This window comes from Gadus chalcogrammus, chromosome 12 (genome assembly GCF_026213295.1).
Source record: "Gadus chalcogrammus isolate NIFS_2021 chromosome 12, NIFS_Gcha_1.0, whole genome shotgun sequence".
NCBI classification, from domain to species: Eukaryota; Metazoa; Chordata; class Actinopteri; order Gadiformes; family Gadidae; genus Gadus; species Gadus chalcogrammus.
In genome coordinates, this window is record NC_079423.1 from 9,539,033 (window position 1) to 9,563,080 (window position 24,048).

The 24,048-nt window shown below is 44.8% G+C and overlaps 25 non-coding genes across 25 annotated transcripts; all 25 read left to right on the top strand.

The window, feature by feature from the left end:
• The first annotated feature begins 524 nt into the window (after window positions 1-524).
• Window positions 525-645, top strand: LOC130395765 (5S ribosomal RNA). The gene has a single exon (XR_008898781.1). It is a non-coding gene; the product is annotated as a 5S ribosomal RNA (ribosomal RNA).
• Window positions 646-1,301: 656 nt separating this feature from the next.
• On the top strand, window positions 1,302-1,421 carry LOC130395935 (5S ribosomal RNA). Its single transcript, XR_008898924.1, has one exon. It is a non-coding gene; the product is annotated as a 5S ribosomal RNA (ribosomal RNA).
• A 531-nt stretch (window positions 1,422-1,952) lies between these two features.
• LOC130394888 (5S ribosomal RNA) lies at window positions 1,953-2,071 on the top strand. Its single transcript, XR_008898003.1, has one exon. It is a non-coding gene; the product is annotated as a 5S ribosomal RNA (ribosomal RNA).
• Window positions 2,072-2,728: 657 nt separating this feature from the next.
• LOC130394116 (5S ribosomal RNA) lies at window positions 2,729-2,847 on the top strand. The gene has a single exon (XR_008897306.1). It is a non-coding gene; the product is annotated as a 5S ribosomal RNA (ribosomal RNA).
• A 528-nt stretch (window positions 2,848-3,375) lies between these two features.
• Window positions 3,376-3,493, top strand: LOC130395762 (5S ribosomal RNA). Its single transcript, XR_008898779.1, has one exon. It is a non-coding gene; the product is annotated as a 5S ribosomal RNA (ribosomal RNA).
• A 519-nt stretch (window positions 3,494-4,012) lies between these two features.
• On the top strand, window positions 4,013-4,131 carry LOC130394946 (5S ribosomal RNA). The gene has a single exon (XR_008898056.1). It is a non-coding gene; the product is annotated as a 5S ribosomal RNA (ribosomal RNA).
• A 520-nt stretch (window positions 4,132-4,651) lies between these two features.
• On the top strand, window positions 4,652-4,771 carry LOC130395364 (5S ribosomal RNA). Its single transcript, XR_008898429.1, has one exon. It is a non-coding gene; the product is annotated as a 5S ribosomal RNA (ribosomal RNA).
• A 529-nt stretch (window positions 4,772-5,300) lies between these two features.
• Window positions 5,301-5,419, top strand: LOC130394949 (5S ribosomal RNA). The gene has a single exon (XR_008898058.1). It is a non-coding gene; the product is annotated as a 5S ribosomal RNA (ribosomal RNA).
• Window positions 5,420-12,483: 7,064 nt separating this feature from the next.
• LOC130397818 (5S ribosomal RNA) lies at window positions 12,484-12,602 on the top strand. Its single transcript, XR_008900402.1, has one exon. It is a non-coding gene; the product is annotated as a 5S ribosomal RNA (ribosomal RNA).
• Window positions 12,603-13,131: 529 nt separating this feature from the next.
• Window positions 13,132-13,250, top strand: LOC130399583 (5S ribosomal RNA). The gene has a single exon (XR_008902090.1). It is a non-coding gene; the product is annotated as a 5S ribosomal RNA (ribosomal RNA).
• A 529-nt stretch (window positions 13,251-13,779) lies between these two features.
• Window positions 13,780-13,898, top strand: LOC130399874 (5S ribosomal RNA). Its single transcript, XR_008902369.1, has one exon. It is a non-coding gene; the product is annotated as a 5S ribosomal RNA (ribosomal RNA).
• Window positions 13,899-14,427: 529 nt separating this feature from the next.
• On the top strand, window positions 14,428-14,546 carry LOC130397819 (5S ribosomal RNA). The gene has a single exon (XR_008900403.1). It is a non-coding gene; the product is annotated as a 5S ribosomal RNA (ribosomal RNA).
• Window positions 14,547-15,076: 530 nt separating this feature from the next.
• Window positions 15,077-15,195, top strand: LOC130397820 (5S ribosomal RNA). Its single transcript, XR_008900404.1, has one exon. It is a non-coding gene; the product is annotated as a 5S ribosomal RNA (ribosomal RNA).
• Window positions 15,196-15,724: 529 nt separating this feature from the next.
• Window positions 15,725-15,843, top strand: LOC130397821 (5S ribosomal RNA). The gene has a single exon (XR_008900405.1). It is a non-coding gene; the product is annotated as a 5S ribosomal RNA (ribosomal RNA).
• A 528-nt stretch (window positions 15,844-16,371) lies between these two features.
• On the top strand, window positions 16,372-16,490 carry LOC130397822 (5S ribosomal RNA). Its single transcript, XR_008900406.1, has one exon. It is a non-coding gene; the product is annotated as a 5S ribosomal RNA (ribosomal RNA).
• Window positions 16,491-17,019: 529 nt separating this feature from the next.
• Window positions 17,020-17,138, top strand: LOC130397823 (5S ribosomal RNA). Its single transcript, XR_008900407.1, has one exon. It is a non-coding gene; the product is annotated as a 5S ribosomal RNA (ribosomal RNA).
• A 529-nt stretch (window positions 17,139-17,667) lies between these two features.
• LOC130397824 (5S ribosomal RNA) lies at window positions 17,668-17,786 on the top strand. The gene has a single exon (XR_008900408.1). It is a non-coding gene; the product is annotated as a 5S ribosomal RNA (ribosomal RNA).
• A 529-nt stretch (window positions 17,787-18,315) lies between these two features.
• LOC130397825 (5S ribosomal RNA) lies at window positions 18,316-18,434 on the top strand. The gene has a single exon (XR_008900409.1). It is a non-coding gene; the product is annotated as a 5S ribosomal RNA (ribosomal RNA).
• Window positions 18,435-18,962: 528 nt separating this feature from the next.
• On the top strand, window positions 18,963-19,081 carry LOC130397826 (5S ribosomal RNA). Its single transcript, XR_008900410.1, has one exon. It is a non-coding gene; the product is annotated as a 5S ribosomal RNA (ribosomal RNA).
• A 528-nt stretch (window positions 19,082-19,609) lies between these two features.
• On the top strand, window positions 19,610-19,728 carry LOC130401171 (5S ribosomal RNA). The gene has a single exon (XR_008903631.1). It is a non-coding gene; the product is annotated as a 5S ribosomal RNA (ribosomal RNA).
• Window positions 19,729-20,257: 529 nt separating this feature from the next.
• On the top strand, window positions 20,258-20,377 carry LOC130395691 (5S ribosomal RNA). Its single transcript, XR_008898717.1, has one exon. It is a non-coding gene; the product is annotated as a 5S ribosomal RNA (ribosomal RNA).
• A 654-nt stretch (window positions 20,378-21,031) lies between these two features.
• Window positions 21,032-21,150, top strand: LOC130395009 (5S ribosomal RNA). Its single transcript, XR_008898113.1, has one exon. It is a non-coding gene; the product is annotated as a 5S ribosomal RNA (ribosomal RNA).
• Window positions 21,151-21,679: 529 nt separating this feature from the next.
• On the top strand, window positions 21,680-21,797 carry LOC130395250 (5S ribosomal RNA). Its single transcript, XR_008898328.1, has one exon. It is a non-coding gene; the product is annotated as a 5S ribosomal RNA (ribosomal RNA).
• A 519-nt stretch (window positions 21,798-22,316) lies between these two features.
• Window positions 22,317-22,435, top strand: LOC130400062 (5S ribosomal RNA). The gene has a single exon (XR_008902546.1). It is a non-coding gene; the product is annotated as a 5S ribosomal RNA (ribosomal RNA).
• A 519-nt stretch (window positions 22,436-22,954) lies between these two features.
• Window positions 22,955-23,073, top strand: LOC130399797 (5S ribosomal RNA). The gene has a single exon (XR_008902295.1). It is a non-coding gene; the product is annotated as a 5S ribosomal RNA (ribosomal RNA).
• Window positions 23,074-24,048: the final 975 nt, after the last annotated feature.

A 24,048-nucleotide genomic window follows, 5' to 3' on the forward strand; every position in this document is an offset into this window, starting at 1 on the left:
TTCTTTTTCAACTCGAGCTCATTGCCTCCGTGGTCTACCGTGGCGTACCGTGACCTGATGTTTACTGCCAACCGCTTTGGAGGATTTAAGCAACATACAAAAACTGACAACGTCTCTCAAAACTATTTTTGTGAAACATGAGGACAGTATAGTGATACTGCCAGCAGGGAGCACCAGAGAGCTGAAACGACAGTTGTACATTTCTTAAACTTTCAACCAACACAAACACGCATGCTCACTTCAGATCATGGGAGGACGTCAAAAATCACCACCATTCGTCTGACACTTGAACCGTTAACCTTGGTTCAAACATTTAACATCACACGCACACGCAGTGTATTTCAGATAATTAATGAATTCAGATGTCACATGATCGTTTACATGGATAAGGAGTCCTACTGAATCAATTACTGCCGTTATATCTAACTAATGATTGTTTTTGTAAAAGTGTAACGTCGAGCCTCAGCAGCTTTCTCACTCCTTATGTGCTACTGTATAAAACCTGGTTTTGCGCCTGCACTAATGCTTGCGGCCATACCACCCTGAACAACGTCCGATCTCGTCAGATCTCGGAAGCTAAGCAGGGTCGGGCCTGATTAGTACTTGGATGGGAGACCTCCTCAGAAGCCCAGGTTGCTGTAAGTTGTGACGGGTGTCACCAAAAGAAAAAAAAAACACGTCCGATCTTGTCTGATCTCGGAAAGTAAGCAGGGTCGGGCCTGGTTAGTACTTGGATGGAGTCCGCCTGGGAATACCAGGTGCTGTAAGCTTTTTCTTTTCAACTCGAGCTCATTGACTCCGTGGCCTACCGTGGGCGTACCGTGACCTGATGTTTACTGCCAACCGCTTTGGAGGATTTAAGCAACATACAAAAACTGACAACGTCTCTCAAAACTATTTTTGTGAAACATGAGGACAGTATAGTGATACTGCCAGCAGGGAGCACCAGAGAGCTGAACCGACAGTTGTACATTTCTTAAACTTTCACCAACACAAACAACGCACGCTCACTTCAGATCATGGGAGGACGTCAAAAAATCACCACCCATTCTCTGACACTTTAACCGTTAACCTTGGTTCAAACATTTAACTTCACACGCACACGCAGTGTATTTCAGATAATTAATGAATTCAGATGTCACAATGATCGTTTACAGGGATAAGGAGTCCTACTGAATCAATTACTGCCGTTTATATCTAACTAATGATTGTTTTTGTAAAAGTGTAACGTCGAGCCTCAGCAGCTTTCTCACTCCTTATGTGCTACCTGTATAAAACCTGGTTTTGCGCCTGTACTAATTGCTTACGGCCATACCACCCTGAAACACGCCGATCTCGTCTGATCTCGGAAGCTAAGCAGGGTCGGGCCTGGTTAGTACTTGGATGGGAGACCCGCCTGGGAATACCAGGTGCTGAGAGCTTATTTCTTTTTTCAACTCGAGCTCATTGACTCCGTGGCCTACCGTGGCGTACCGTGACCTGATGTTTACTGCCAACCGCTTTGGAGGATTTAAGCAACATACAAAAACTGACAACGTCTCTCAAAACTATTTTTGTGAAACATGAGGACAGTATAGTGATACTGCCAGCAGGGAGCACCAGAGAGCTGAAACGACAGTTGTACATTTCTTAAACTTTCACCAACACAAACACGCACGCTCACTTCAGATCATGGGAGGACGTCAAAAAATCACCACCCATTCTCTGACACTTTAACCGTTAACCTTGGTTCAAACATTTAACATCACACGCACACGCAGTGTATTTCAGATAATTAATGAATTCAGATGTCACAATGATCGTTTACATGGATAAGGAGTCCTACTGAATCAATTACTGCCGTTTATATCTAACTAATGATTGTTTTTGTAAAAGTGTAACGTCGAGCCTCAGCAGCTTTCTCACTCCTTATGTGCTACTGTATAAAACCTGGTTTTGCGCCTGCACTAATTGCTTACGGCCATACCACCCTGAACACGCCCGATCTCGTCTGATCTCGGAAGCTAAGCAGGGTCGGGCCTGGTTAGTACTTGGATGGGAGACCTCCTCAGAGCCCAGGTTGCTGTAAGTAGTGACGGGTGTCACCAAAAGAAAAAAAAAAAAAAAAACACGCCCGATCTCGTCTGATCTCGGTAGCTAAGCAGGGTCGGCCTGGTTAGTACTTGGATGGGAGACTGCTTGGGAATACCAGGTGCTGTAAGCATCTTCTTTTCAACTCGAGCTCATTGACTCCGTGGCCTACCGTGGCGTACCGTGACCTGATGTTTACTGCCAACCGCTTTGGAGGATTTAAGCAACATACAAAAACTGACAACGTCTCTCAAAACTATTTTTGTGAAACATGAGGACAGTATAGTGATACTGCCAGCAGGGAGCACCAGAGAGCTGAACCGACAGTTGTACATTTCTTAAACTTTCACCAACACAAACACGCACGCTCACTTCAGATCATGGGAGGACGTCAAAAATCACCACCCATTCTCTGACACTTTAACCGTTAACCTTGCTTCAAACATTTAACATCACTTGCACACGCAGTGTATTCAGATAATTAATGAATTCAGATGTCACAATGATCGTTTACATGGATAAGGAGTCCTACTGAATCAATTACTGCCGTTTATATCTAACTAATGATTGTTTTTGTAAAAGTGTAACGTCAAGCCTCAGCAGCTTTCTCACTCCTTATGTGCTACTGTATAAACCTGGTTTTGCGCCTGCACTAATTGCTTACGGCTATACCACCCTGAACATGCCCGATCTCGTCTGATCTCGAAAGCTAAGCAGGGTCGGGCCTGGTTAGTACTTGGATGGGAGACCGCCTGGGAATACCAGGTGCTGTAAGCAATTCCTTTTTCAACTCGAGCTCATTGACTCCGTGGCCTACCGTGGCGTACCGTGACCTGATGTTTACTGCCAACCGCTTTGGAGGATTTAAGCAACATACAAAAACTGACAACGTCTCTCAAAACTATTTTGTGAAACATGAGGACAGTATAGTGATACTGCCAGCAGGGAGCACCAGAGAGCTGAACCGACAGTTGTAAATTTCTTAAACTTTCACCAACACAAACACGCACGCTCACTTCAGATCATGGGAGGACGTCAAAAAATCACCACCCATTCTCTGACACTTTAACCGTTAACCTTGGTTCAAACATTTAACATCACACGCACACGCAGTGTATTTCAGATAATTAATGAATTCAGATGTCACAATGATCGTTTACATGGATAAGGAGTCCTACTGAATCAATTACTGCCGTTTATATCTAACTAATGATTGTTTTGTAAGAGTGTAAACGTCGAGCCTCAGCAGCTTTCTCACTCCTTATGTGCTACTGTATAAAACCTGGTTTTGCGCCTGCAATAATTGCTTTCGGCCATACCACCCTGAACACGCGCGATCTCGTCTGATCTCGGAAGCTAAGCAGGGTCGGGCCTGGTAAGTACTTGGATGGGAGACGCCTGGGAATACCTGGTGCTGTAAGCTTTTTATTTTTCAACTCGAGCTCATTGACTCCGTGGAGTACCGTGACCTGATGTTTACTGCCAACCGCTTTGGAGGATTTAAGCAACATACAAAAACTGACAACGTCTCTCAAAACTGTTTTTGTGAAACATGAGGACAGTATAGTGATACTGCCAGCAGGGAGCACCAGAGAGCTGAACCGACAGCTGTACATTTCTTAAACTTTCACCAACACAAACACGCACGCTCACTTCAGATCATGGGAGGACGTCAAAAAATCACCACCCATTCTCTGACACTTTAACCGTTAACCTTGGTTCAAACATTTAACATCACACGCACACGCAGTGTATTTCAGATAATTAATGAATTCAGATGTCACAATGATCGTTTACATGGATAAGGAGTCCTACTGAATCAATTACTGCCGTTTATATCTAACTAATGATTGTTTTTGTAAGAGTGTAACGTCGAGCCTCAGCAGCTTCCTCACTCCTTATGTGCTACTGTATAAAACCTGGTTTTGCGCCTGCACTAATTGCTTACGGCCATACCACCCTGAACAAGCCCGATATCGTCTGATCTCGGAAGCTAAGCAGGGTCGGGCCTGGTTAGTACTTGGATGGGAGACCGCCTGGGAATACCAGGTGCTGTAAGCTTTTTCTTTTTCAACTCGAGCTCATTGACTCCGTGGCGTACCGTGACCTGATGTTTACTGCCAACCGCTTTGGAGGATTTAAGCAACATACAAAACTGACAACGTCTCTCAAAACTGTTTTTGTGAAACATGAGAACAGTATAGTGATACTGCCAGCAGGGAGCACCAGAGAGCTGAACCGACAGCTGTACATTTCTTAAACTTTCACCAACACAAACACGCACGCTCACTTCAGATCATGGGAGGACGTCAAAAAATCACCACCCCATTCTCTGACACTTTAAACCGTTAACCTTGCTTCAAACATTTAACATCACTTGCACACGCAGTGTATTTCAGATAATTAATGAATTCAGATGTCACAATGATCGTTTACATGGATAAGGAGTCCTACTGAATCAATTACTGCCGTTTATATCTAACTAATGATTGTTTTTGTAAAAGTGTAACGTCAAGCCTCAGCAGCTTTCTCACTCCTTATGTGCTACTGTATAAAACCTGGTTTTGCGCCTGCAGTAATTGCTTACGTCCATACCACCCTGAACACGCCCCGATCTCGTCTGATCTCGGAAGCTAAGCAGGGTCGGGCCTGGTTAGTTCTTGGATGGGAGACCGCCTGGGAATACCAGGTGCTGTAAGCTTTTTCTTTTTCAACTCGAGCTCGTTGCCTCCGTGGCCTACCGTGGCGTACCGTGACCTGATGTTTACTGCCAACCGCTTTGGAGGATTTAAGCAACATACAAAAACTGACAACGTCTCTCAAAACTGTTTTTGTGAAACATGAGGACAGTATAGTGATACTGCCAGCAGGGAGCACCAGAGAGCTGAACCGACAGCTGTACATTTCTTAAACTTTCACCAACACAAACACGCACGCTCACTTCAGATCATGGGAGGACGTCAAAAAATCACCACCCATTCTCTGACACTTTAACCGTTAACCTTGGTTCAAACATTTAACATCACAAGCACACGCAGTGTATTTCAGATAATTAATGAATTCAGATGTCACAATGATCGTTTACATGGATAAGGAGTCCTACTGAATCAATTACTGCCGTTTATATCTAACTAATGATTGTTTTTGTAAGAGTGTAACGTCGAGCCTCAGCAGCTTCCTCACTCCTTATGTGCTACTGTATAAAACCTGGTTTTGCGCCTGCACTAATTGCTTACGGCCATACCACCCTGAACAAGCCCGATATCGTCTGATCTCGGAAGCTAAGCAGGGTCGGGCCTGGTTAGTACTTGGATGGGAGACCGCCTGGGAATACCAGGTGCTGTAAGCTTTTTCTTTTTCAACTCGAGCTCGTTGCCTCCGTGGCCTACCGTGGCGTACCGTGACCTGATGTTTACTGCCAACCGCTTTGGAGGATTTAAGCAACATACAAAAACTGACAACGTCTCTCAAAACTATTTTTGTGAAACATGAGGACAGTATAGTGATACTGCCAGCAGGGAGCACCAGAGAGCTGAACCGACAGTTGTACATTTCTTAAACTTTCACCAACACAAACACGCACGCTCACTTCAGATCATGGGAGGACGTCAAAAAATCACCACCCATTCTCTGACACTTTAACCGTTAACCTTGGTTCAAACATTTAACATCACAAGCACACGCAGTGTATTTCAGATAATTAATGAATTCAGATGTCACAATGATCGTTTACATGGATAAGGAGTCCTACTGAATCAATTACTGCCGTTTATATCTAACTAATGATTGTTTTTGTAAGAGTGTAACGTCGAGCCTCAGCAGCTTTCTCACTCCTTATGTGCTACTGTATAAACCTGGTTTTGCGCCTGCACTAATTGCTTACGGCCATACCACCCTGACGCCCCCTACAGTGTCGGAGTACGTAGTGTTTTTTTGGACAGCCGCATGGTAATTGTTTGTTCTGGTGGAGAGAATTTTGGAGTGTTGCTATCTGGTCTAACAACCCAGTTATTTTGTGTTTTTTTTTCGTCCCCCGCAGTCATAGACTGTTGGGGGATCGCCCTGAGTTATTATACATATACTTTTCCAGTCGTTTTTGTTTGTTTGCAACGGTGGAGGCGAGAATGATCCGGGGCCTAGCTTCGGCGAAGCCACCGGGCGAAATGAGTGCCGGCGGGCAGCGAGCTGGAGGGACGGTGAATGGAGCAGGACTTGAGGTGGAGGAGGACGGAAAAGCTGGCGGGTTGCGAGGAGGAAGGAGTGTTGCGGAGGAGTCGGGAGGAGAAAGGAGAGAAGGAGAGAGCGGGGGAGATGGGAACGGCAAGGCGGCTGGAGGCGGGCAAGAGCAGGTGGCTGGTGGAGAAACAGTGGACGGGATTAAGAAGGTAGAGCGCATGTATGAGAGGAGGCTCACGGTTTGCGTGGAGCAGTGCGGGGACGTTATACCCATAGGAGAATTAATGAAGGCTATGGCGGTCGTGTGCGGAGAAATCAGGGCCTGTAGGGTGCTGGCCCTCGGGAAGCTGGAGGTGACGGTGTGCGGAGAGAGGGGGAAGGACCGTCTGCTCGATGGGTTTAAAATACACAACACTAGGATTATTGCCAGAGAACTATGTAATGACGAGCTGGTGGTTTCCTTTCTTACCCTGCCAGCATACATTTCTGATGCGGAAATCCTGGATAAACTAAGTGGGTGGGGAGTCCGGGCGCTTTCGTCCATCAAGAGGAGGATGTGGCCGGGCACCAATATTGCCGATGGTACAAGGATTGTACGGGTCAAATTTAATGAGCTCGTGCAATCCTTGCCATATTCCACTAAATTCAATACCGCAACGGGTGTTGAATACTTTAGAGTAATCCACGACCGCCAGATGAAGGTTTGTAGGAGCTGTATGCAGCCGGGCCACATCCTGCGTGAGTGCCCGGATTTTACCTGTCATAATTGCGGATGCCAGGGCCACTACGCTCGGGAGTGTGCCACTGGGGTGGCAAAGTGTCTGACATGCCGGAGGAGAGAGAGAGACTGTATATGCCCGGTGGAGAAGGAGGCGGAGGAGGACGGCGGCGAGCTGGATGGTGACGAACCGGGGGCGCCGGATGACGGTGGTGGTGAGGACGAGCAGGAGGGCATGGGCGCGAGCATGGACCGGGACGGTGCCTCTGGGGGGGAGGAATTCCCCACGTTGCTGGAGGAGGAGCTCACCTCGGGCCAGCCTGCGGACCTGAGGGGAGAGCGGAGCGAGGGCCTGCCGCGGCGGCAGGGAGACAGGAGCGTGAGAGGCAGAGGTGAAAGACGGGAAGGGATAAGAATGTTTGGGGATGGGACGGGGAAAACTGTACTTAAAATGACTTGGGGCAATGATGAGGTGGGTGAGAGTGGGGATTTTGTGGATAATACTGTGAGGGAGGGAGCTCGGGGAGTGATATGGACATGGAGGAGCTAAGGGAGGCTAAAAAAAGGATGTCCGCAAAGCAAAAGACGGAGGGGAGTGGGAAGAAGAATAAGAATTGTTAATTTTTTTGATGAAGGTTATTGTGCTAGCTGGCTCTTTTTCGTTGGTTTTTCCTTATTTTATTTTTTATTATTTATGGCTTTGGTTATTTTTTCCCTGAATGCGAACGGTATGAGAACTGAATATAAAAGAAATGCCATATTGGACATAAGAGCTGATATTTTGTGTTTACAGGAAACTAGGTGGGATGACAACCTACTGAATAGGAGTAGAAAGCAGTGGAAAGGCCAGATTTATTTTTCTGAAGGGACTCCCAGGGCCAGGGGAGTGGCAATATGTTTTAATAGTGCTAAAATAACGGGGATTAATTTAGTTCATAGAGATTTAGAGGGGAGGTTGTTAGTTGTTGATTGTGTTTATGAGGGGAGGGAACTTAGAATAATTAATTTACATGCACCCAATGGGGAGAAGGAGAGGAGGGTTTTTTTGGCTGGTTTAAATGTGTGGTGCAACCCTAACTGTATGATTGTGGGGGATTTTAATGTTATTTTGACTCGGTCTGATTTATCGAGTAACAATACGTTTAAAGGGGACAGCACTAGGCAAACCCTTAGGGACTTGATGGAGAACTATCAATTGGTAGACATATGGAGAGTCCTACACCCGTGGGAAAAGGTTTTTTCAAGGAGGCAACTTGTTGCTAATACTCTGAAACAGAGTAGGATTGACTTTGTGTTGGTACAAAGTGGTAATGTTAAATTAATTAAGAGTGTGGAATACATCAATAATACCTGGAGTGACCACGCGGGGATTAGGTTAGAGGTGGGAGGGAGGGGAGGGAGTGTCAACCAGAGGCCTTGGTGCTTTAATGCCAGCTTTTTGGGAGATGCTGTGTTTATGAAGAGCATGGGTTTTTTTTTTGAAGAGAACGATGGATGAATGGAATGATGATGCGAATATGAGTGTGTGGTGGGAGAGTGTGAAAATAAGAATTAAAAACAAATGTGTCAGGTATGGTATAGAAAAAAGGAAAAGGGAAAATGCAGAGGAGGTTCATTTGAGAAAACAACTAAATGAGGAAATTAAACTGTTAGATGAGGAGGGTAATATATGTACGGAAAAATATGTGGATTTAAAAGAAAAATTGAGTGCCTTAGAGGTAGCGAAGTGTAGAGGGGCTGCTATTAGAAGCAGGATACAATATATGTACGAAGGGGAAAGGAGCACAGCCTTTTTCCTGGGTTTGGAAAAACAAAAACAAAATAAAACGGAGATAAAGGAGGTATTAGATAATGGTGGTCAAATAATAACTGATAAGGAAGAGATATTAAAAGTAGTTAGGGATTATTATGAGTGTTTATTTAAAAAAGATGCATGTGATGAGGATAGTGTGGGAGAGGCCTAGAGGCACTGGAGAGGACTTTAAGTAGGGAGGATAGTGCTTGGTGCGATTGTGAATTTTCTGTGCAAGAGATTTATAGTGCTATTGATGGACTAAACAAGAATAAGAGCCCGGGGAGTGATGGTCTGACAGCCGAGTTTTACGTCGGCTTTAAGGGAATTCTGGCTCCGGTGGTTGAAAAACTCTGCAAGTATGTGGAGAAAACAGGCTGGCTCCCGGAGAGTATGGGATTAGGCATAATTACGATTTTTTATAAAAATAAGGGTGATAACAAAAATCTTGATAACTATAGGCCAATCAGTCTACTCAACACTGACTATAAAATTATTGCTAAGATACTTGCGAATAGAATGAGGGAGGTAATAGGCTCAGTAATAGGTCCAACTCAAGCGTATAGCATTCCGGGGAGGGACATTGGGGATTCGATATTAACAATAAAACAGGTAGTTAGAGATATGGAAGGGGAGGGAGGATTGTGGCTGGGGATTGATTTAAACAAAGCGTTTGATAGGGTGGATCAGGATTTTTGGGGAGGGTACTGGAGAAACTTGGATTTGGGACTAAATTAAGGGGGTGGGTGGGATTGCTCTATGGGGGGGCTAAGAGTAAAATTAAGTGTAACGGTGCTCTGACTGACTCTTTCGATGTCAAGAGGTCAGTGAGGCAGGGCTGCCCAATGTCAGCACTGCTCTATAGCATGGTGGCGGAGCCGTTGGCGGCTTTAATTTTGAATGACAAAAGAGTGTGTGGAATAGGTAAGGGAAAAATTAGTTTAATGCAGTATGCGGATGATATTAATGTAATGGTAAAAAGTGAGAGTGATGTGGATATAGTGTTGAAACATATAGAAACGTATGAGAGAGCTTCAGGAGCAAAAATTAATATGGAGAAATCTGAAATAATGGGGATGGGTAGGAACAAAGACCTAGATAACAAATGGGGATTCAAAGTAGTGGAGAATCAAAGAAAAGTGCTCGGAGTGTATGTTGGTAGTGATGAGAATGAATGCGATGATTTGACGTGGAAGGATGTTATTGGGCGTATGCAAAAGACCCTGAGTATGTGGAGGGCTAGGGGTCTGCTGTTGAGGGGAAGGGTGGCCGTCACCAATGCTCTAGTGTTGTCGCAGGTGAATCATGCCTTGAGCACTTGTGCGCTTCCGACTTGGGCTGAGCAGAAGATTGCCAAAGTCGTTAGAGACTTTATTTGGAGGAGCAAAGCAGCCAGTATAGCGCATAGAACGCTGATAAGGGTCAATGATCAGGGTGGGCTAGGATTGATGGACGTACTCGCAAAAAGAACTGCGTTACGAACTAAATTGATAGGCAAATTTAGGGATGCAAGTCGGGAGGCGGCCTGGAAGGGCCACTTCAGCCAGTGGCTGAGCACATTTGGTCTCTTAAGTGATGACAATTTGTTGCAGACGCAGAACGCAGCGGCATATGCACATCTGCCGCGGTTCTTCCAGGAGGTGCTCAACGCGTGGTTCCTGCTGTTTGATAAGACTGCACTCGTATGCGAGTCAAGAGCGTCTGTGATGAGGCTACCTTTCCTCTCCAGCCCATATTTTAAACAGGGGGGCGGAGGGGTCATCAAGAGCGTGGCTCTTGAGAGGGCGGGGCTGAAGCGGGTGGGAGATCTAGTCGACAGGGGAGGGAGATGGGATAAAGAAAGAGTGATTAGGATAATGAGAGAGAAGGGGATAACATATAGGAGGGGAGTGATTGTGAAAGTGTTGGAGAGAGTGGAAGAGTGTGTGATGAGTGAATGGGGGGACGGGTTTAGAAATAAGGGGAGGGTTGGGCAGGATGATGCGGTGGGAATCTTCCTGTGCCTGGGGGGGGAGTCACACGCCATTACTGATGTCAAGACAAAGATTTGGTACAAGCATGCATTGACACATAGAGTGCAAAAACCCACATGTGAGAGTAAATGGGCAGACACATATCCGGACATTACACCCAACATTTTGTGGAAGTACATTAACATACCGCACACACCGCATGCAATATTTGATCTTGATTTCAAGATAAGGCACAGGAGGATTTTCACATGCATCATCCTGCACCAAATGCACAGGGGAGTGTATGGGAGGACGTGTATGGTGTGTGAAAGTGGGGATGAAGACGTGAATCACATTTTTGTGTATTGTTGCGAGCTAGTGGAATTCTGGGGAAAAATCAAGGGGCTGCTGGGAGGGTGCAGTGTGGGAGACTGCTGGGTGGAACGGGGGTGGGAATTGTCTGTACTCTTGGGAGTGAGTAGGAAATATAGAAATTGGAAAATGATCAATATGATCTTTGGATTTGCAAGGAGGGCGATTTTTAACAGGCGCAATTTTGCGCTGTATGAAAGGAGAAAGTTGGATGCATGGAGGCTGTTTGTGAATGAATGGAAAAGACACTTACGAATGCTGTATGTTGTGGACGAGGCTTTGTTTGTGAGTATGTTTGTAGAGAGTGCGGGAGTATGTGGTGTGAATGAGAATGGAATTGTATGGATGACTGAGCAGGGCACCGTTTGGGGTTGATTTGGGTGGTTTAAAGGGGGTGGCATAATTTTGGAGGTGGGAGAGCGAGGGAGTTTTGTGTGGGATTTTGGTTTTGTGTGTTTTTTCGAATGAGGGGTGGTTTAATTTTGTGGGTAAATGTTCGAGGTTAAAAATTCTGGGTTTGGGCTGTTCGGTTTGTGCTTTGGGACTGAGGGGCGGTTTAATTTCGAGGGTAAGTGTATTTGGGAAAAGATACTGTTTTTGCTGTGTGGTTCTTATTTTTAATTTAAAAGAGAAAGTGTGTTTAGTTAATTGTTTGTGCGGTTTGTGGTTTAATTTGTGGGCAGTTTTTCATTTACTTTTATTTGATATATGTATAAATGAATGCGTAATTGTATAAAATTGAATATATTTTTGATAATAAAAAAGATTAAAAAAAAAACACGCCCGATCTCGTCTGATCTCAGAAGCTAAGCAGGGTCGGGCCTGGTTAGTACTTGGATGGGAGACCGCCTGGGAATACCAGGTGCTGTAAGCTTTTTCTTTTTCAACTCGAGCTCATTGCCTCCGTGGCCTACCGTGGCGTACCGTGACCTGATGTTTACTGCCAACCGCTTTGGAGGATTTAAGCAACATACAAAAACTGACAACGTCTCTCAAAACTATTTTTGTGAAACATGAGGACAGTATAGTGATACTGCCAGCAGGGAGCACCAGAGAGCTGAACCGACAGTTGTACATTTCTTAAACTTTCACCAACACAAACACGCACGCTCACTTCAGATCATGGGAGGACGTCAAAAAATCACCACCCATTCTCTGACACTTTAACCGTTAACCTTGGTTCAAACATTTAACATCACACGCACACGCAGTGTATTTCAGATAATTAATGAATTCAGATGTCACAATGATCGTTTACATGGATAAGGAGTCCTACTGAATCAATTACTGCCGTTTATATCTAACTAATGATTGTTTTTGTAAAAGTGTAACGTCGAGCCTCAGCAGCTTTCTCACTCCTTATGTGCTACTGTATAAAACCTGGTTTTGCGCCTGCACTAATTGCTTACGGCCATACCACCCTGAACACGCCCGATCTCGTCTGATCTCGGAAGCTAAGCAGGGTCGGGCCTGGTTAGTACTTGGATGGGAGACCGCCTGGGAATACCAGGTGCTGTAAGCTTTTTCTTTTTCAACTCGAGCTCATTGACTCCGTGGCCTACCGTGGCGTACCGTGACCTGATGTTTACTGCCAACCGCTTTGGAGGATTTAAGCAACATACAAAAACTGACAACGTCTCTCAAAACTATTTTTGTGAAACATGAGGACAGTATAGTGATACTGCCAGCAGGGAGCACCAGAGAGCTGAACCGACAGTTGTACATTTCTTAAACTTTCACCAACACAAACACGCACGCTCACTTCAGATCATGGGAGGACGTCAAAAAATCACCACCCATTCTCTGACACTTTAACCGTTAACCTTGGTTCAAACATTTAACATCACACGCACACGCAGTGTATTTCAGATAATTAATGAATTCAGATGTCACAATGATCGTTTACATGGATAAGGAGTCCTACTGAATCAATTACTGCCGTTTATATCTAACTAATGATTGTTTTTGTAAAAGTGTAACGTCGAGCCTCAGCAGCTTTCTCACTCCTTATGTGCTACTGTATAAAACCTGGTTTTGCGCCTGCACTAATTGCTTACGGCCATACCACCCTGAACACGCCCGATCTCGTCTGATCTCGGAAGCTAAGCAGGGTCGGGCCTGGTTAGTACTTGGATGGGAGACCGCCTGGGAATACCAGGTGCTGTAAGCATTTTCTTTTTCAACTCGAGCTCATTGACTCCGTGGCCTACCGTGGCGTACCGTGACCTGATGTTTACTGCCAACCGCTTTGGAGGATTTAAGCAACATACAAAAACTGACAACGTCTCTCAAAACTATTTTTGTGAAACATGAGGACAGTATAGTGATACTGCCAGCAGGGAGCACCAGAGAGCTGAACCGACAGTTGTACATTTCTTAAACTTTCACCAACACAAACACGCACGCTCACTTCAGATCATGGGAGGACGTCAAAAAATCACCACCCATTCTCTGACACTTTAACCGTTAACCTTGGTTCAAACATTTAACATCACACGCACACGCAGTGTATTTCAGATAATTAATGAATTCAGATGTCACAATGATCGTTTACATGGATAAGGAGTCCTACTGAATCAATTACTGCCGTTTATATCTAACTAATGATTGTTTTTGTAAAAGTGTAACGTCGAGCCTCAGCAGCTTTCTCACTCCTTATGTGCTACTGTATAAAACCTGGTTTTGCGCCTGCACTAATTGCTTACGGCCATACCACCCTGAACATGCCCGATCTCGTCTGATCTCGGAAGCTAAGCAGGGTCGGGCCTGGTTAGTACTTGGATGGGAGACCGCCTGGGAATACCAGGTGCTGTAAGCTTTTTCTTTTTCAACTCGAGCTCATTGACTCCGTGGCCTACCGTGGCGTACCGTGACCTGATGTTTACTGCCAACCGCTTTGGAGGATTTAAGCAACATACAAAAACTGACAACGTCTCTCAAAACTATTTTTGTGAAACATGAGGACAGTATAGTGATACTGCCAGCAGGGAGCACCAGAGAGCTGAACCGACAGTTGTACATTTCTTAAACTTTCACCAACACAAACACGCACGCTCACTTCAGATCATGGGAGGACGTCAAAAAATCACCACCCATTCTCTGACACTTTAACCGTTAACCTTGGTTCAAACATTTAACATCACACGCACACGCAGTGTATTTCAGATAATTAATGAATTCAGATGTCACAATGATCGTTTACATGGATAAGGAGTCCTACTGAATCAATTACTGCCGTTTATATCTAACTAATGATTGTTTTTGTAAAAGTGTAACGTCGAGCCTCAGCAGCTTTCTCACTCCTTATGTGCTACTGTATAAAACCTGGTTTTGCGCCTGCACTAATTGCTTACGGCCATACCACCCTGAACACGCCCGATCTCGTCTGATCTCGGAAGCTAAGCAGGGTCGGGCCTGGTTAGTACTTGGATGGGAGACCGCCTGGGAATACCAGGTGCTGTAAGCTTTTTCTTTTTCAACTCGAGCTCATTGACTCCGTGGCCTACCGTGGCGTACCGTGACCTGATGTTTACTGCCAACCGCTTTGGAGGATTTAAGCAACATACAAAAACTGACAACGTCTCTCAAAACTATTTTTGTGAAACATGAGGACAGTATAGTGATACTGCCAGCAGGGAGCACCAGAGAGCTGAACCGACAGTTGTACATTTCTTAAACTTTCACCAACACAAACACGCACGCTCACTTCAGATCATGGGAGGACGTCAAAAAATCACCACCCATTCTCTGACACTTTAACCGTTAACCTTGGTTCAAACATTTAACATCACACGCACACGCAGTGTATTTCAGATAATTAATGAATTCAGATGTCACAATGATCGTTTACATGGATAAGGAGTCCTACTGAATCAATTACTGCCGTTTATATCTAACTAATGATTGTTTTTGTAAAGAGTGTAACGTCGAGCCTCAGCAGCTTTCTCACTCCTTATGTGCTACTGTATAAAACCTGGTTTTGCGCCTGCACTAATTGCTTACGGCCATACCACCCTGAACACGCCCGATCTCGTCTGATCTCGGAAGCTAAGCAGGGTCGGGCCTGGTTAGTACTTGGATGGGAGACCGCCTGGGAATACCAGGTGCTGTAAGCTTTTTCTTTTTCAACTCGAGCTCATTGACTCCGTGGCCTACCGTGGCGTACCGTGACCTGATGTTTACTGCCAACCGCTTTGGAGGATTTAAGCAACATACAAAAACTGACAACGTCTCTCAAAACTATTTTTGTGAAACATGAGGACAGTATAGTGATACTGCCAGCAGGGAGCACCAGAGAGCTGAACCGACAGTTGTACATTTCTTAAACTTTCACCAACACAAACACGCACGCTCACTTCAGATCATGGGAGGACGTCAAAAAATCACCACCCATTCTCTGACACTTTAACCGTTAACCTTGGTTCAAACATTTAACATCACACGCACACGCAGTGTATTTCAGATAATTAATGAATTCAGATGTCACAATGATCGTTTACATGGATAAGGAGTCCTACTGAATCAATTACTGCCGTTTATATCTAACTAATGATTGTTTTTGTAAAAGTGTAACGTCGAGCCTCAGCAGCTTTCTCACTCCTTATGTGCTACTGTATAAAACCTGGTTTTGCGCCTGCACTAATTGCTTACGGCCATACCACCCTGAACACGCCCGATCTCGTCTGATCTCGGAAGCTAAGCAGGGTCGGGCCTGGTTAGTACTTGGATGGGAGACCGCCTGGGAATACCAGGTGCTGTAAGCTTTTTCTTTTTCAACTCGAGCTCATTGACTCCGTGGCCTACCGTGGCGTACCGTGACCTGATGTTTACTGCCAACCGCTTTGGAGGATTTAAGCAACATACAAAAACTGACAACGTCTCTCAAAACTATTTTTGTGAAACATGAGGACAGTATAGTGATACTGCCAGCAGGGAGCACCAGAGAGCTGAACCGACAGTTGTACATTTCTTAAACTTTCACCAACACAAACACGCACGCTCACTTCAGATCATGGGAGGACGTCAAAAAATCACCACCCATTCTCTGACACTTTAACCGTTAACCTTGGTTCAAACATTTAACATCACACGCACACGCAGTGTATTTCAGATAATTAATGAATTCAGATGTCACAATGATCGTTTACATGGATAAGGAGTCCTACTGAATCAATTACTGCCGTTTATATCTAACTAATGATTGTTTTTGTAAAGTGTAACGTCGAGCCTCAGCAGCTTTCTCACTCCTTATGTGCTACTGTATAAAACCTGGTTTTGCGCCTGCACTAATTGCTTACGGCCATACCACCCTGAACACGCCCGATCTCGTCTGATCTCGGAAGCTAAGCAGGGTCGGGCCTGGTTAGTACTTGGATGGGAGACCGCCTGGGAATACCAGGTGCTGTAAGCTTTTTCTTTTTCAACTCGAGCTCATTGACTCCGTGGCCTACCGTGGCGTACCGTGACCTGATGTTTACTGCCAACCGCTTTGGAGGATTTAAGCAACATACAAAAACTGACAACGTCTCTCAAAACTATTTTTGTGAAACATGAGGACAGTATAGTGATACTGCCAGCAGGGAGCACCAGAGAGCTGAACCGACAGTTGTACATTTCTTAAACTTTCACCAACACAAACACGCACGCTCACTTCAGATCATGGGAGGACGTCAAAAAATCACCACCCATTCTCTGACACTTTAACCGTTAACCTTGGTTCAAACATTTAACATCACACGCACACGCAGTGTATTTCAGATAATTAATGAATTCAGATGTCACAATGATCGTTTACATGGATAAGGAGTCCTACTGAATCAATTACTGCCGTTTATATCTAACTAATGATTGTTTTTGTAAAAGTGTAACGTCGAGCCTCAGCAGCTTTCTCACTCCTTATGTGCTACTGTATAAAACCTGGTTTTGCGCCTGCACTAATTGCTTACGGCCATACCACCCTGAACACGCCCGATCTCGTCTGATCTCGGAAGCTAAGCAGGGTCGGGCCTGGTTAGTACTTGGATGGGAGACCGCCTGGGAATACCAGGTGCTGTAAGCTTTTTCTTTTTCAACTCGAGCTCATTGCCTCCGTGGCCTACCGTGGCGTACCGTGACCTGATGTTTACTGCCAACCGCTTTGGAGGATTTAAGCAACATACAAAAACTGACAACGTCTCTCAAAACTATTTTTGTGAAACATGAGGACAGTATAGTGATACTGCCAGCAGGGAGCACCAGAGAGCTGAAACGACAGTTGTACATTTCTTAAACTTTCACCAACACAAACACGCACGCTCACTTCAGATCATGGGAGGACGTCAAAAAATCACCACCCATTCTCTGACACTTTAACCGTTAACCTTGGTTCAAACATTTAACATCACACGCACACGCAGTGTATTTCAGATAATTAATGAATTCAGATGTCACAATGATCGTTTACATGGATAAGGAGTCCTACTGAATCAATTACTGCCGTTTATATCTAACTAATGATTGTTTTTGTAAAAGTGTAACGTCGAGCCTCAGCAGCTTTCTCACTCCTTATGTGCTACTGTATAAAACCTGGTTTTGCGCCTGCACTAATTGCTTACGGCCATACCACCCTGAACACGCCCGATCTCGTCTGATCTCGGAAGCTAAGCAGGGTCGGGCCTGGTTAGTACTTGGATGGGAGACCGCCTGGGAATACCAGGTGCTGTAAGCTTTTTCTTTTTCAACTCGAGCTCATTGACTCCGTGGCCTACCGTGGCGTACCGTGACCTGATGTTTACTGCCAACCGCTTTGGAGGATTTAAGCAACATACAAAAACTGACAACGTCTCTCAAAACTATTTTTGTGAAACATGAGGACAGTATAGTGATACTGCCAGCAGGGAGCACCAGAGAGCTGAACCGACAGTTGTACATTTCTTAAACTTTCACCAACACAAACACGCACGCTCACTTCAGATCATGGGAGGACGTCAAAAAATCACCACCCATTCTCTGACACTTTAACCGTTAACCTTGGTTCAAACATTTAACATCACACGCACACGCAGTGTATTTCAGATAATTAATGAATTCAGATGTCACAATGATCGTTTACATGGATAAGGAGTCCTACTGAATCAATTACTGCCGTTTATATCTAACTAATGATTGTTTTTGTAAAAGTGTAACGTCGAGCCTCAGCAGCTTTCTCACTCCTTATGTGCTACTGTATAAAACCTGGTTTTGCGCCTGCACTAATTGCTTACGGCCATACCACCCTGAACACGCCCGATCTCGTCTGATCTCGGAAGCTAAGCAGGGTCGGGCCTGGTTAGTACTTGGATGGGAGACCGCCTGGGAATACCAGGTGCTGTAAGCTTTTCTTTTTCAACTCGAGCTCATTGACTCCGTGGCCTACCGTGGCGTACCGTGACCTGATGTTTACTGCCAACCGCTTTGGAGGATTTAAGCAACATACAAAAACTGACAACGTCTCTCAAAACTATTTTTGTGAAACATGAGGACAGTATAGTGATACTGCCAGCAGGGAGCACCAGAGAGCTGAACCGACAGTTGTACATTTCTTAAACTTTCACCAACACAAACACGCACGCTCACTTCAGATCATGGGAGGACGTCAAAAAATCACCACCCATTCTCTGACACTTTAACCGTTAACCTTGGTTCAAACATTTAACATCACACGCACACGCAGTGTATTTCAGATAATTAATGAATTCAGATGTCACAATGATCGTTTACATGGATAAGGAGTCCTACTGAATCAATTACTGCCGTTTATATCTAACTAATGATTGTTTTTGTAAAAGTGTAACGTCGAGCCTCAGCAGCTTTCTCACTCCTTATGTGCTACTGTATAAAACCTGGTTTTGCGCCTGCACTAATTGCTTACGGCCATACCACCCTGAACACGCCCGATCTCGTCTGATCTCGGAAGCTAAGCAGGGTCGGGCCTGGTTAGTACTTGGATGGGAGACCGCCTGGGAATACCAGGTGCTGTAAGCTTTTCTTTTTCAACTCGAGCTCATTGACTCCGTGGCCTACCGTGGCGTACCGTGACCTGATGTTTACTGCCAACCGCTTTGGAGGATTTAAGCAACATACAAAAACTGACAACGTCTCTCAAAACTATTTTTGTGAAACATGAGGACAGTATAGTGATACTGCCAGCAGGGAGCACCAGAGAGCTGAACCGACAGTTGTACATTTCTTAAACTTTCACCAACACAAACACGCACGCTCACTTCAGATCATGGGAGGACGTCAAAAAATCACCACCCATTCTCTGACACTTTAACCGTTAACCTTGGTTCAAACATTTAACATCACACGCACACGCAGTGTATTTCAGATAATTAATGAATTCAGATGTCACAATGATCGTTTACATGGATAAGGAGTCCTACTGAATCAATTACTGCCGTTTATATCTAACTAATGATTGTTTTTGTAAAAGTGTAACGTCGAGCCTCAGCAGCTTTCTCACTCCTTATGTGCTACTGTATAAAACCTGGTTTTGCGCCTGCACTAATTGCTTACGGCCATACCACCCTGAACACGCCCGATCTCGTCTGATCTCGGAAGCTAAGCAGGGTCGGGCCTGGTTAGTACTTGGATGGGAGACAGCCTGGGAATACCAGGTGCTGTAAGCTTTTTCTTTTTCAACTCGAGCTCATTGACTCCGTGGCCTACCGTGGCGTACCGTGACCTGATGTTTACTGCCAACCGCTTTGGAGGATTTAAGCAACATACAAAAACTGACAACGTCTCTCAAAACTATTTTTGTGAAACATGAGGACAGTATAGTGATACTGCCAGCAGGGAGCACCAGAGAGCTGAACCGACAGTTGTACATTTCTTAAACTTTCACCAACACAAACACGCACGCTCACTTCAGATCATGGGAGGACGTCAAAAAATCACCACCCATTCTCTGACACTTTAACCGTTAACCTTGGTTCAAACATTTAACAGCACACGCACACGCAGTGTATTTCAGATAATTAATGAATTCAGATGTCACAATGATCGTTTACATGGATAAGGAGTCCTACTGAATCAATTACTGCCGTTTATATCTACCTAATGATTGTTTTTGTAAAAGTGTAACGTTGAGCCTCAGCAGCTTTCTCACTCCTTATGTGCTACTGTATAAAACCTGGTTTTGCGCCTGCACTAATTGCTTACGGCCATACCACCCTGAACACGTCCGATCTCGTCTGAACTCGGAAGCTAAGCAGGGTCGGGCCTGGTTAGTAATTGGATGGGAGACCTCCTCTGAAGCCCAGGTTGCTGTAAGTAGTGACGGGTGTCACCAAAAGGAAAAAAAAACACGCCCGATCTCGTCTGATCTCGGAAGCTAAGCAGGGTCGGGCCTGGTTAGTACTTGGATGGGAGACCGCCTGGGAATACCAGGTGCTGTAAGCTTTTTCTTTTTCAACTCGAGCTCATTGACTCCGTGGCCTACCGTGGCGTACCGTGACCTGATGTTTACTGCCAACCGCTTTGGAGAATTTAAGCAACATACAAAAACTGACAACGTCTCTCAAAACTATTTTTGTAAAACATGAGGACAGTATAGTGATACTGCCAGCAGGGAGCACCAGAGAGCTGAACCGACAGTTGTACATTTCTTAAACTTTCACCAACACAAACACGCACGCTCACTTCAGATCATGGGAGGACGTCAAAAAATCACCACCCATTCTCTGACACTTTAACCGTTAACCTTGGTTCAAACATTTAACATCACACGCACACGCAGTGTATTTCAGATAATTAATGAATTCAGATGTCACAATGATCGTTTACATGGATAAGGAGTTCTACTGAATCAATTACTGCCGTTTATATCTAACTAATGATTGTTTTGTAAGAGTGTAACGTCGAGCCTCAGCAGCTTTCTCACTCCTTATGTGCTACTGTATAAAACCTGGTTTTGCGCCTGCACTAATTGCTTACGGCCATACCACCCTGAACACGCCCGATCTCGTCTGATCTTGGAAGCTAAGCAGGGTCGGGCCTGGTTAGTACTTGGATGTGAGACCGCCTGGGAATATCAGGTGCTGTAAGCTTTTTCTTTTTCAACTCGAGCTCATTGACTCCGTGGCCTACCGTGGCGTACCGTGACCTGATGTTTACTGCCAACCGCTTTGGAGGATTTAAGCAACATACAAAAACTGACAACGTCTCTCAAAACTATTTTTGTGAAACATGAGGACAGTATAGTGATACTGCCAGCAGGGAGCACCAGAGAGCTGAAACGACAGTTGTACATTTCTTAAACTTTCACCAACACAAACACGCACGCTCACTTCAGATCATGGGAGGACGTCAAAAAATCACCACCCATTCTCTGACACTTTAACCGTTAACCTTGGTTCAAACATTTAACATCACACGCACACGCAGTGTATTTCAGATAATTAATGAATTCAGATGTCACAATGATCGTTTACATGGATAAGGAGTTCTACTGAATCAATTACTGCCGTTTATATCTAACTAATGATTGTTTTTGTAAGAGTGTAACGTCGAGCCTCAGCAGCTTTCTCACTCCTTATGTGCTACTGTATAAAACCTGGTTTTGCGCCTGCACTATTGGCTTACGGCCATACCACCCTGAACACGCCCGATCTCGTCTGATCTCGGAAACTAAGCAGGGTCGGGCTGGTTAGTACTTGGATGGGAGACCGCCTGGGAATACCAGGTGCTGTAAGCTTTTTCTTTTTCAACTCGAGCTCATTGACTCCGTGGCGTACCGTGACCTGATGTTTACTGCCAACCGCTTTGGAGGATTTAAGCAACATACAAAAACTGACAACGTCTCTCAAAACTATTTTTGTGAAACATGAGGACAGTATAGTGATACTGCCAGCAGGGAGCACCAGAGAGCTGAAACGACAGTTGTACATTTCTTAAACTTTCACCAACACAAACACGCACGCTCACTTCAGATCATGGGAGGACGTCAAAAAATCACCACCCATTCTCTGACACTTTAACCGTTAACCTTGGTTCAAACATTTAACATCACACGCACACGCAGTGTATTTCAGATAATTAATGAATTCAGATGTCACAATGATCGTTTACATGGATAAGGAGTCCTACTGAATCAATTACTGCCGTTTATATCTAACTAATGATTGTTTTTGTAAAAGTGTAACGTCGAGCCTCAGCAGCTTTCTCACTCCTTATGTGCTACTGTATAAAACCTGGTTTTGCGCCTGCACTATTTGCTTACGGCCATACCACCCTGAACACGCCCGATCTCGTCTGATCTCGGAAGCTAAGCAGGGTCGGGCCTGGTTAGTACTTGGATGGGAGACCGCCTGGGAATACCAGGTGCTGTATGCTATTTATTTTTCAACTCGAGCTCATTGACTCCGTGGCATACCGTGACCTGATGTTTACTGCCAACCGCTTTGGAGGATTTAAGCAACATACAAAAACTGACAACGTCTCTCAAAACTATTTTTGTGAAACATGAGGACAGTATAGTGATACTGCCAGCAGGGAGCACCAGAGAGCTGAAACGACAGTTGTACATTTCTTAAACTTTCACCAACACAAACACGCACGCTCACTTCAGATCATGGGAGGACGTCAAAAAATCACCACCCATTCTCTGACACTTTAACCGTTAACCTTGGTTCAAACATTTAACATCACACGCACACGCAGTGTATTTCAGATAATTAATGAATTCAGATGTCACAATGATCGTTTACATGGATAAGGAGTCCTACTGAATCAATTACTGCCGTTTATATCTAACTAATGATTGTTTTTGTAAAAGTGTAACGTCGAGCCTCAGCAGCTTTCTCACTCCTTATGTGCTACTGTATAAAACCTGGTTTTGCGCCTGCACTATTTGCTTACGGCCATACCACCCTGAACACGCCCGATCTCGTCTGATCTCGGAAGCTAAGCAGGGTCGGGCCTGGTTAGTACTTGAATGGGAGACCGCCTGGGAATACCAGGTGCTGTAAGCTTTTTCTTTTTCAACTCGAGCTCATTGCCTCCGTGGCCTACCGTGGCGTACCGTGACCTGTGCCCTATACCACGAAGCTCGCTGACATACCCAGGCTTTCTTGGGAAAACCTGGCTCGACAGAGCCGCAACTCGCAATCAGAGTTAAATGGTACCACGAAGCTCACTTAGATTCAATTAGTTGAACCAGGTTTTCCGCTTTAGGTTCAGTGCGCGTTCACGTGAAAGGGGCATTTTTTGCGTCATTTTTCTCACCTTTACGATAGATCAAGCAGTCTATATGAGTAAGTGAAAAGATTCTGCATATTGTCTGTAAAATAACTATGCCAAATGCAGAATTGTTCGCCATTAATCCAAATAGAATGATGATGATTTAAAAATGCATAAGCAACGTCCATCCTGCCTTATTCTATAATTTAGGGAATTCACTTTAAATACACCCTATTTAAGAAATATATTGCATGTTTTCGACCGCTGAGAGGTAGCGGCTGTAGGGTAGTGGATTAGTATAAGACCCGAACGCCAGCGACCGGGGTTCAATTCGCCGGTCTCTCATCATGCATTTTACCCCATAGATGTGGTGCCAGCACGGCCTTGAAAATATGGGTTCAAGTTCGAAATAATCACAAAAATATAATTCCATAAGCTTTAGTGAATAAGTATTCCATATGAATTAGAATTAGGACTTTTTAAGCTTCACATAAATTCGCGTCACTTGGGAGTCGAACCTCCCGCGCAGAAATTCAAGACTGACGCGCTACCTCCACTCTAGCATTCTGTCACTGACACACAATGCGCAACAGTAATCATTGTCTACATAAGGTCCAAAAGGACGATCAAATAACGAACACCCTCTGATGAGAATCTGTATCTCTCATGAAGAACCCCAATTTCGTTGTTTGTACAATGACAATAAAGTCTGAAATCTGAATATCGTCAGACAATGCCAAGGGATCGGTTTTGTCCCGTAAAACCCT